The sequence below is a fragment of the Sardina pilchardus genome, chromosome 11 (genome assembly GCF_963854185.1).
Source record: "Sardina pilchardus chromosome 11, fSarPil1.1, whole genome shotgun sequence".
Taxonomy (NCBI): Eukaryota; Metazoa; Chordata; class Actinopteri; order Clupeiformes; family Clupeidae; genus Sardina; species Sardina pilchardus.
In genome coordinates, this window is record NC_085004.1 from 11107966 (window position 1) to 11120465 (window position 12500).

Genomic DNA, 12500 nt, shown 5'->3' on the forward strand with positions numbered 1-12500 from the left:
AGTTATCTTGCAAACTAACAAACAAACAAACAAACAAATAAACACATAAAAAGACAAACAGAATTACAAACAAACCCAGATGAAAAGATCATCTCCTTGGTGGAGGTAAATATGTGCTAGACTGGTTTAGTAGCTTGACCGGTTCTGATGGCTGCAAGCTGAGCTTTAGAACAAACGACTATGACGTAGTTTCATTCCCAACACAAGCTTAGTTTCTGCTTTATACCTCAACTTCTATCTATACAAACCTCACATTTCGTTTAGGTGGGGTGTCTATATGATACATTCAAACCAGGAGGTCCTGGAGTTGTTGGAGACATTTCAGGGTTATTTGTGTACTTGAACTGGATTGGAAGGGGCTTGGTTGGATTTATGCATTTTCAGCAAGAGCTTTAACCTTTTTTCACCAATTCTGTCAATGAAAAAAAAGTAATGTAAAGTAAAGTAAAGATAATGTTTATCTTGCTGAAAAGTTCAATTTAAGTAGCTTTTCATAAAGTGTATGAATGGCAAACTTTATGGCAAATGCTGTTTGAACATTATTCCTGCTAGCTCATTTTTCTTCGCCTAGCTGAAGACAAAGTATTCATAGCGATTTTGGGAAGGAATTACAGATGAAGATGGGCAATTGAACAGATCTCATCAGGTCCTTTTGTTTGGAAAATGAGTAGTTGGCAAGTGATTGTGGCAAGTGAACGTGTTTATATGATAATGTTATTTTCAGTTTTGCGTCTTTCTGGCTAGTTAACGAAATTAAGAAACACCAATGGGATATGAAATTCATCAGTGTGAGCACTAACATAAACAATCAACTGATCTTTGGCAAAGTAGTCAGTCGTGACAGGACAGTACTTCTGTGATGACATTGACAATATTTAGTTTTTCCACCACTGCATTTGTAAATAACAGCTTGTGCTCATCTCAACAAATGAAACACCATATAAGTAGACGAGAATAGAAAAATGTGTTCATCTATGAGCCTCATCTTGAGCGATCAGTGTCTGGCTGGAAGCGGAGGTGTTACTGTGCTTCTCTCATGACACATGAAAAGCACAAATGAATCCCACCCCTACCCCACCTTGTCAGAGGTGTCCTACACTGTGGGGTTCCTCCAGATGCAGATAGTGATTTGTTCGACTATTCACATCAGCCTGCCTCATAAGGATTGGTCAGTCGGTGCTTCTTCAAATGGAACTGACCACACACAAAAAAATACTGCCAGTTACAGTTCTCTTTTTGCCAAAACAGCACATCACACTGTCAACATTCAATATTCAGTAGCAATCACAACTAGGCCTTACACACACACACATGCACATCTCCATTTATGTGTGTATGTTGTGTGTGAGTCTCTGTGTGTAAAAGCATGTTTGTTTATGTATTTGATCCCTGAAGGCAAAGAACAACGCAAGCTCTGCCGCACACACACACACACACACACACACACACACCACCAGTACATTTGATCCTGTTTGCCTCTACTAAGAACAATAGAAGGAACAACAACAAAAAAACACTAGACTGACATGAGTCCCTCCCTCTTCTTCAATGCGTACCTGCAGGTAATTCAGCTCACCAAAACCCATAGAATCACCCAGAACAATAACACAGTTAAAGGACATAGGCTCCCTGTGTAAAGTCCACTGCCAGAGCATCTTCATCCAGAGCCACAAACTGAAGAGGTGCTGAGAGCAGGATGCTGTTTTGGGACAAACTGAGACACTGCCAGGCATTTTCCTGAAGGACCATTTGAGAGGAAAACTCCTGGCTTGTGAACAGGGAGATGAACTAGTAAACCATTAATGTTTACTGTGTGTGTTTAATGTGGTGGTTATGGTTAACCTCTACAAATACATCTGAACAGGTTCCTGGAGTTGTGAAAAACAATAGGTTTCTTGTTTGTAAGGAGTATTTCTAGTCTTGTGGACTTGATGAATTTTGGCTGGTGGTTAAGTTTTGGCAAAAAAGAAATAAAAACTCAGCACAAATCCCTCTTAAATTGAACTACAATTGCTAAACTCCAGTGGGCTTTCTCTCGCACACATTGCCTGTCCCAACTTGTAGAGTGGAAAAATATTATCTAAAAACAAAAGACAAAGACTATTTTCTTGGACGAGTTTTGATCTATTTTGCATTCTGCAGAGTTTTTGTGGTTTTCTGTTTGATTCAAAATTCAAATTAAGGCTACACTTAATCTGCTGATCTCCTGACTCTAGAAGTGATGGTTCCAAATATGGATGAGGTGTACAGCTATACCTTCATCCCAGGCCTATTAAAGAGTTGGCTGCTGGGTGAATCAACTCAACCTCTCAGCATCGCTTCTCCACCTGGAGTTCTATCTGGGTGTTCTGTCCACTCTGAGACAGGACTGGACCCCTCTATGAGCCCTCCGTTGTGGTCATGCAGCGCAGAGAGGATAAGGTGACCTACTACCCTGAGAGCCGTCACACCCACACCTCTCCTGAGGTAATAATGTTTTTGTATGCCAACATGATGGCAAATTATACCCATTTGTGCATAAACAAAAGTTTTAAGTTTCAATTCTATCAGAACTTTGGTTTGTAGATAAAAGGCTTCTGGCACAAGGGGTTGTGTATGGGGGGCAAAATGGCTGAAAGTGAGGGATTCAGAGAGAGGAGAGAAAATGGAGGGATGAGGGAGGAGAAGAGAAGCCTCTACCAGTGAGAGAGGAGAGAGAGGGAGGGAGGGAGAGAGAGAGAGCAAATAGTGAGAGAGGGAGAGGGGGAGGAGATTAAGAGAACAGAGGAGGGAGGGGAATGGAGCGAGATGGCGACAGAGAGAGAGGAAGAGAGAGAGAAAGAGAGAGAGGGAGAGAGAGGGAAAAAAGAAAGAGAGGCTGAAAAATGAGAGAACAAGACATAGGGAGAGAGAAGGCAGAGGAGAAACAGAGGCAGAGAGTAACAATAAGGGGAGAGAGAGCAAAAGGAGGGACAAACAACCTAAACAATTGAAAAGAGAAAAAGAAGGGAGTAATTGCAAGAACAAGCAAAAGAGAGAAAAAAAGAATAAAAGATGGTAACTAAAGAGGTAAACGTAAACTCTTATAAATCCAAAGAAGGTAAACTGAGGGAAAAGAATAGGGTCTGAGGGAGAGAGAGAGAAAATGGAGAGAAAATGGAGGGAGGAAGAGAGAGAGAGAAAATGGAGGGAGGAAGAGAGAGAGAGAAAATGGAGGGAGGAAGAGAGAGAGAAAATGGAGGGAGGGAGAGAGAGAGAAAATGGAGGGAGAGACTGGGAGAGAGAGAAAATGGAGGGAGAGGGAGGGAGAGAGAACAGAAAATGGAGGGAGAGAGAGAGGGAGGGGGAGAGAGAGGGAAAAAAATGGAGAGAGCGCGAGCGAGAGCAATAGCAAGGGCAAGAGAGAGAGAGAGAGAGAGAAAATGGAGAGAGACAGCTGCGGGGGGAGGGAAGGGAAACTGTGAGGGGGGGCAAGCTGGGGGAGGAATGAAGAGAGAGAGAGAGAGGGAGGGAGAGAGAGAGCTGAGCAGAGGGAAAGAAAGAGCATTGAGAGAGAGAGAGAGAGAGAGCTGAGCAGAGAGAGAGAGAAAGAGCATAGAGACAGAGAGAGAGAAAGAAAGAAAGAGAGCGAAGCAGAGAGGGGGGAGCACGGGGGAGGGGAGGGGAGGGGAGGGAGAAAAAAAACAGAGAAAGCAATTTGAGGAAGGAAGAGGGAGAGAAAGAGAGAGGGAGAGAGAGAGAGAGAAAGAGAGAGAGAGCAAAAGCAAGAGAGAGAGAGGAGAGAAAAAAAGAGTGAGAGAACCAAGGAGTGAGATGGAAACCGAGAGCGGATAGAAAAAAAGAGAAGGGAGCAGAGTGAAATTGAAAGAGGGGGAAGGGAGAAATAGAGAGAGGGAAAAAAGGTTGAGGGGGGGCTGTGAGAGAGAGAGAGAGAGAGAGAGAGAGAAGAGGGTCTGTGAGAGAGACAGAGAAAGACAGACAGACTATGAAACAGACAGACAGGCACTCAGAGGAGAATAATTTTCTACTGATTAAGCCCAATTCCAAACAAACTCCAACAAACTGCCTAAGAGACGCTTCATAACTATTCAAAAGAGTATCATCACACATTTGCCATTATTCAGGTTCATCACTCTCCGGCTGGAATGGTATGTGTGCCACAAAAGATGAGCCATCACACACACACACACACACACACAGACAGACACACACGCACACATTTGCTGATAACCTGCACCACCTCCCAATCACATAACCACAGCCACTGCTAGTGAGTCTGAGGCACACATGTGCGAGGACACACAGAGGACCACGTATTCCCAAACTCATCATCAACCCTGACGAGATTGCCACTGGTCTTCGAGCCATTCTGGACATGGTCAAGGCCAGGAGGGTCAGTCCAAGCGTCAGCCTCCATGTCTCTCAAAGAGATGCTTCACCCACAGACCACTGGTTCACCAGCACCCCTCACCAACAGCCCAGTCTTCAACCAACGGTTCTTCTCTGCGCTCCAGACCACTGGCTCATTGCTAGCCTGCTTGTGTGACAGCCTGGCACTCTTAGCAGTCAGGTAATGTCATGTCAACTGTCCAAGCATGACCTGCACTGGTGAATGTCCAACTGGAGTACTAGGGCTTGCATTTATAACACCATTTGGAGATCTCTCCACACACACACACACGACGCTGATACACAGTGTCTGACTGTTCAGTGTAGCACATATATTTGCCCAAGTCGAATGGCTTGGAAACTGAAACCCAATTTCTTGTTCTACCACTGGGTCTTCTTGAGTACCAAGGGCCTAGTTCTTAAGCTGAGCCACGGGCTACAAACAGTGTCTGATCTCAGCACGGAGACAGACAGGGCCATGGAAGCCTCGGCTGGCGCTGGCAGTGTTTGCTGTTTGTTGTGGTTCCCCGAGCCAGTTGATGTCACTGAACGTGTCAAGTCTCCCAAAGAAGACTTGGCACCTCAGAAATCGCAGCGATGTAGCACCCTCCTTAAGAGCGGCCGCAGCCCCGGCCGAGGCTGCGGCCGGCGACGCCGGGAAAGCAGCAGGAGATTACACGCTGCTGATGCCGATGACTCACGCACGTCGGCCTCGTGGCATCGTCTCGGCAACGTGCTGAGACACCGCGTCCACATAGGTCCACCTGCTGGACAAGGCTGAGACTAACCGTCACCATTCAGCTTCAGGGGTATGAAAACCTAGGAGACTAACCACCACCATTCAGCTTCAGGGGTATGAAAACCTGGGAGACTAACCATCACCATTCAGCTTCAGGGGTATGAAAACTGGAGTCTAGGATTGGATGCAAACACAGACCAGATTCATCAGTGGTTTATCACGGACTTCCGGTGAGGCGCGAGGCAAGATGGCAGCAGTGCACCGAGCTCTTAAACGAAACCCTCTTATTTTAGTGTTAATAGTGCTTAAATATCACCTAGTTAAATATTTCAGACAAGGATCGTATTGTTTACATTATGGCTTCCAAGAAAGACCAAACTTCAATCAATGCTTTATCACCAGCCACTGATTTGTTGCATTTACACTGAAGGCTGCTATCTCCTGATGAAAAAAAATCTCATGATCAAACTAGAAAAGCACTCAAAGAGCTCAGACCTCCGTCTGCATTGTTCTTTCTAGGTTGTCATTTGAACCTATACAGATCGCCACCATGTGGCCATACCATGCCATTACACCACTAAGCGAAATACATAAACGTCTCCGGAATCCCGACGGTGAAACGGATCACTCCCAAAATGTAATCAGACTGACAAACGCTGGTCCCCGATGAAACATTATATCTCCTTGGCGGAGGTAAAAAAAATAGGGCCTAATCATTTGAAAACAATAGTGTTCCCCTAACAACAGGAAGATACCAGCAACGACTAGACTAGACAGTGGGCCTAACACAAGTAGCCGACATGGCCACATACTATACACATCACTCTACATTGTGTGGCACAGCAGATCATGTTTGGCCCCTCCGGCGCTGTCCGTTCTGGGGACTAACTTCCAATCTTCAGACTGATCTCCATTCACATCCACTAACACAGGTTAGCAAGTCTCAAAGCACACATAACCAAAAACATCTTGCCTGCTCAACAACAGTTGTGAGGGAGGATTAAAAATAAACGGACGGCTGGATGGAGGGGGACTGGGCACTCGCCGTGTGGGTAGATGAACAAACACCAGTTCCTCCTCTGAGGACCACTGCATGCCTTAGATGTCCTTCAGGCACTCGGCGCTTCTGCAGGAACTTGCCAACTTCCTGAGGAACGTCTCCCGGTTCCCCCAGAAACTTTCCAGCAGAACCTCTCCTCACCTCTCCACACACACACCCTCCACCGAACTCTGCTCAGGTCTCCATGGATACCACGCAACAATCCTGCCTCTCTCTCTCTCACTCACTCTCTCTCTCCCCCTCCTTCTCATGAACTCGTTTACTCCTGTTCTCCACCTCCCCCTCCCCTTTCCATCACTTCCTTCCTTCTCTTATCTTATGTGCAATGGTCCCCCCCGTGCCCCTGTCTTGTAGTCTGGTATGCAACAGCAACTCATAGCAGCACACTCTGGATGATGTTTATTGGAATCACACATGGCGCAATACTGGCATGGCCTACGCACACCGACTATGAATAAAACGCTGAAAATCACTTCAAATCCGCATAAAATCTCCACAACTACGAGCAAGTAGGGGATTTCTCATCATTGCATCTTAACTTCCACTTCTGAAATCTAATGCTAACACCAAACAATGCTAGCAGAAAGCAACTGCCATCTTTTTGGTTACCTGGTCTCTGGGCCCTTATTTCGCAGTGCTACAAGCGAAGCATCAAAAGGCATTACACAGTGTGCCTTGAGAAGTAGTTTGTTATCAGTGCATTACAATGATTTGAGCATACCATAATAGCCTGTTAATAACAGCGGAGATCTTCGCATGTTCTAGACTGGAGCAAGCAACACATGACATCGCAAATGGAGTTGTTGACACCAGAGGGGGTGGTGGTTCAAGTTTCAGGGAAAATGTGTTGTTTTGAAAGATGCTATTTGACTCCCACATCTGTTCATTCACACACACAAGCATTGCACAGACCCACTCACTTTTGCATTTATTTCATGTTATGAAATTAGCAAGCTGTTTTTCTTTTTTCTAAGTCGTTAAATTAGCTTAGGGTTCACGCACGCCACACTATACGTGTTTCCAGCCATGTTGACAATCAATGAAGCATCATGCCCTTTGTGTCGTGTATGCTGTAGGTGAAAGTGTTTGGCTTTGGTTAAGCCTATGCAGTAAGTCCAAGTGACCTCTGACCTTCAGGATGATGGGACCACAACAAATAGAAGCGCACAGAGAGCATTTAATTAATGGACATAGTGTAAGTGACCAGGTGTCAGTCTATAAAAAAGTGACCGGTCAACTACAGGGGTATTACAGTAATTTTGTGTGTATTAGCTGCATTGTGTATAAGCTGCAGGACAGTGTTTTATGTAAGTTAAAATAAACAAAACAATATTAATACCATACTAACTGCCCCTGTGTATTATCCCCAAAGAGAAAATACATTTTACATATCGATGCATAAGTTGCGGCTAATATTTGGGAAATTGTATGGTATGGTGCATGTAGGTTGCGCCTACAGAGAGCAGAGAATTCTATGGTGTTGTGGTCATCTGGTATCCTCTGTCCTAACATCTAACATGACAACACTGATAAGACACTGTTATCAGTGGCTCAGAAGGTAGAGAGGCAGTCGAACAACCGGAAGGCTGCCGGTTCAAGCCCAACGCTGTCGAGGTCTACCAAAAACAGGACAAGACAGCAAACTGCTCCCAATGTGCAGGTTGGCGCTTTGCATGGCAACCTCCATTGGTGCATGAGTGTGTGTGTATAGATAAATGTGATGCATGAACTTGAAAAGTGTGAGTGCTTGCCTTGCAGGAATGGAAAAGCTATATAGAAATGCAGCCCTTTTACTGCATTTATAACAACATGGTCCAAGCGTCACATATAGCTCAATGAAGAGCCATGGGGCAGCATGCATACCATCATCCACCTTGGAGGTCCTTCTCTCACAGAACTTTATGGGAATTTCATCCCTCTATAGAAGGTTTTGGCCGACACAGAAGCAAGTTAGACTAATGCCAAGCTAAATACTGGAGAAATGGGGGAAAGTAGGCCTTTCTCATCTAATCCTATTTTACAGAGCATGACAATACAAGTCAAACATCTCGGAAACATATCGAGGAGACACAGTCAAATCATTTCAAAATGATTAAACTCTACATCTGGTATAGTTCGCTGATATGCATGACATCACACTTGAAATGTCAGGTAGAGAAGTGTGCTTCAAGTTTGATAAGTTGATCCCTTAACTCAGTAGGGAAAAGGCCAGCAGAAAATGTGCAGGGGGACATCTATCCACAGAGGTCAAACCATAATCTCTAGAATGGCAGACAGATTCTGTGATAGATCAATGAAGTGACAGACTCAAGTTTCTTTACAAGAGTTATAGTCTGTGTAAGTTTGATTTCTATGTTAATTTGAAGTTATGATTGAAATCTTGGCAGTTTGCCTCAAGCTCAAGCAATTAGCCTACGCATTTTTCGTGTGTAACATTAATCTTGAGAGATTATGAAATGCTACGTCAGTTCACAAATTAAAATACTGTCATGAAAGTGCAAAAGCATAGCATCACATCACACTAAGACATCTACATACATTTAGACAAAACAGGGTTTTTTTTCCAGATTGTTGTGCCAAGGATATATATTTACTTATAGATTTAGTTCTAATGAGTGTAATGAATGAGATCAATGTATGTGAATGTATGGATCAATGTATGGATATTTACACTGGCTAATCCAGTCTTGTATCGGTTACCAGACTGATGCAAGATATCAGTGGTAAGTATCACCAAAGTCCTTTTGGGCAAGTCCCTTTACTCTGCGGCCATATTGCAGCGCTTTTGGGCGCTTATCGGGCATCTATTCGGGCAGAAATGTGCACGTGCAAGGCTTCGAGACACCAACCTTGCTTCAGTGGCGAGATCACAACACATGATTAGCGCAATGTATTCACATGTCGACTTTTAGATTTTTTGAGTGCTGTGTCTCTGAGTCTCTGATACAAGTAAAAAAAATCTGAATCTATTTTCAGAAACCTAGGAACTTTATTTATGAATTTATTTATAAGTGTTTTATTACATAGGCTACCTGTGGGCATACGTCCTGAACCAGACCTTTTTCCACTGTTGAAAGCCTCCTAGGAGACAGCAGTTCCTCAAACAAACATAACAGATAGGCCTACTGCATTTGATTTATTTCATTAGGACACTGCAACTCTCCGAAACTGAACAAGTCTGCTCTGAAGTGACCTCTCGAGTACTCTGGTTTATTTAACCTCAAGCCTAAGGGCCTTCTGCTATTTGAGGGCAATGCATCAACAAGCGAAAAATGAAAATCACCGCACACTGATCACTATTTATTTTATTTTATTTGGAGCAAACAACACGTTTCGCTATGCGCTTCATCATGTTCACAACATGCAGGTGATTTGACTCTATACATTCTACCACACAGCGAGGACACTCTTCTTCCCACGGACTTCTTAAATGTTTAAAGAGCCTTCATACATACTGTACACATACCTAATTACTTCCTTATTTGAGATTCCATGCTAGCCAAAGACCACAGCACACAGTGACACAACACACAGCCGTACCAATACCATACAGTCAGTTTTCAGTGGTGCTAATGTCACAGTTTAGGTTGCTATAGCATCTCTATGCACTGCAGTCATGAAGGGGAACGTACTGTAGCATCCCTATTTATAACCCCCGACTCCTCCTATCTCTGATGACTGACGGGTCATCCGCGTGTGACAGCTGCCTAAAGCGAACTCACTGATTGAGGCTCGGATAGCTTATGCACCTCGGATCATAACCATCATCTCATGGCTGACACCAGTGAAGTGGGCAACGGCCTGCTTCCTCCAACTCAATGACACAACATCACAGGGGTGTCCTGTGACAAAAACCAGACCGTAGCTCAGTGCGTTGGGCAGCCCTGGCTGGCATCAGAGCCAATCATTTTTTTTGATGCAATCCAGCATCTACGGGTGAAATCTGAGACAGCTGGAGCTGTTTAACACTAGAGTCCAGAGGATGGACAGGACTGTGATGACTGGACAACAGCGCTGACAAAATAACAGCACATTCAGATCAATGGCTGCAACTTCAAGGCCAGCTGATCCCCAATAGGTGACATGATGAGTAGTCTAGCTGTACAGATGAACTGCGGACTGCTGCGTGCGAGTGTGCCTGAAAAGGTCGCGACCCTAAGTCAGACCACCTCTCCCCTCAGGCCTTCTAGAGAGTACCCCCCGCGTGGTCTTTCTGTGCGGCAGCTCGAGAAAATTGCTGATGCCCTCTCCCCCTCAGCGCCCCCTCTGTGACCTCTCTCAACTCGCCACAACAAAACACTTCCTCTTGTTATTCTGCACAAATGACAACACAAGCCAAGCCAGGCCAGGCCAGGGCGTCCACGGAATGGGTGTAACGTTTCATGAAGGCCCAGGGAAAGCTTCAAGGCCTGAGTGATGTGTGACAGAATAAATGAAAGCTGGTTCTGCAGCTTAAATGTTGTGTTTTGTAGTTTAAGTCACAAAAGCTTTCTCATCCAACACAGCAAGGGTAGGTTGTGATTATTTTACAGTTGAGACGTAGCAAACTTGTGCATGTGTACAAATTACAACATACATACATTTTGTTTTAAAAAGCTAGTTCCCGATCATATGCTACAGTTGTATGTCCACACTCAGTAACACACTGCAACGAACAACTTGGAAGCTTGGCATCACAAACCACGGCTATAACTAGCCACACTTGTTCACAGACAACCACACCATCCTAACTTGAATTGGATGCATAATTTATCGATTGCAGGGCCTTGTCCTCGCCTCGGCGTTGGGCAGGTCTCGAATGAACCAGAGCCTTTGGTCGGAAAAATTTAGAAACCCTCCCCGGGTGCTCTAGGCCCATTACTGAGAATCTGCACAGACCACACAGTTAGGCAACGAACAGTGCACCGCGTTCATTCAGCATAGCATTGTAGCCAATTTTATTAGCACTGCCAATACAAATACAACTTTGAAAGGCCTGAAAAGTTTACAGCAAAACTTTGTTCCAAGCTTCCCTTAGACGAAGGTATCAGCGGACTTGGCTTTTTCTTGGGTATAAAACGCTAATTTTAGCCAATGTTAGCCAGCTAGCTAGCTCACGGCGCTGTGGCGGAAAGCGGGTGACTGTGGCCTGCTGCATTCGTTTATGCGGCTCTTTCTCATTCTCTCCATCCCCCTCCCGACGCCATCTGTTTGTGGCATGAGAGAATGTACAAGTAAAAGACGACATTTTGGCTCTAGACACTGACCCAGTTTGGCGTAATTTAAGAAAATACAGGTGTAAACCGTCACAAAGATGTCACTTCAAAAGCGGAAATGTAAATATCAGCATCCAGTTCATAGTGCAAATTATTGTAGAAGCTCGTCATGAAGAATAACGCTTAGTTTCGTAGGGAAACACACGGGACATCCCGTCGGTCTGGGCCATTCGTTTGTTTCGTTCTCTGTCTAATCGTGTGGGAAAAGGACCGAACAGTTATTAAACTTACCCGTCTCCAAAAATCGGAAGTTGGCGTTGAAAACACTTTGGTGGATTTTAGTATCACAATAAACAGTTTCAATTTAGCTAGCAAGCTAGCTCTCCGCTGTGTATGGCAGGAAGGAAGAAGGGAATGAGAGAAAGAGTGACGTGAACGAATAAACAAGCGAGCTCCTCCTCGCTGTCAGGGGAAAGAGGGATGTGCGGATGAGTGCACCTAAAACCCCAACTCTGCTACTGTTGCTTATTATTCCTTCACTAAATCAAGCGAACAAAACTTTAGACACTTTAGTCAAGATACGCCTCGAACATTACCATTGCAGATAGAGGGCATATTTTACAGTTAAAGTTGATCAGGCATCAGATTGTGTTCAAGTTTTGGGCACTGGGCAAGAATGTCACTCTCATGTTATTGTCTTTCCTGGGAAGTTTGCCTAATTTGGTAGCATATCAATCTTAAATTGTTCCTGAAGTCCCTGTTTTAGAGTTTATTCATGTGAGACCATTATACATCTGACTTCCTAATTGGCCCTATACTGGATTTTGTAGGCCAATCTGTGCAAAATATACTAGGCATCATTGACATTAGGTTAATATTAACACATCTTCCATGAGACTTCCGCTCTATCAAATCCAGTTTTTGTTTCCCACAGACGTGTCTTTTGCTTTATCACTGGCAGACTAACAGACAGATTTGGAGGCCATGCTGCTTTTGTGTTTCAGGGCTCGGCCTCTGACAGCACAGGCCTGCACATATATCGCATGCTCATACTTGCCTTTTGATGGAGCTCATATTACTGCGGATTTAGTTAGTACATAACTATATATATAAAAAAAAAAATACCAAAAGTGTCCTG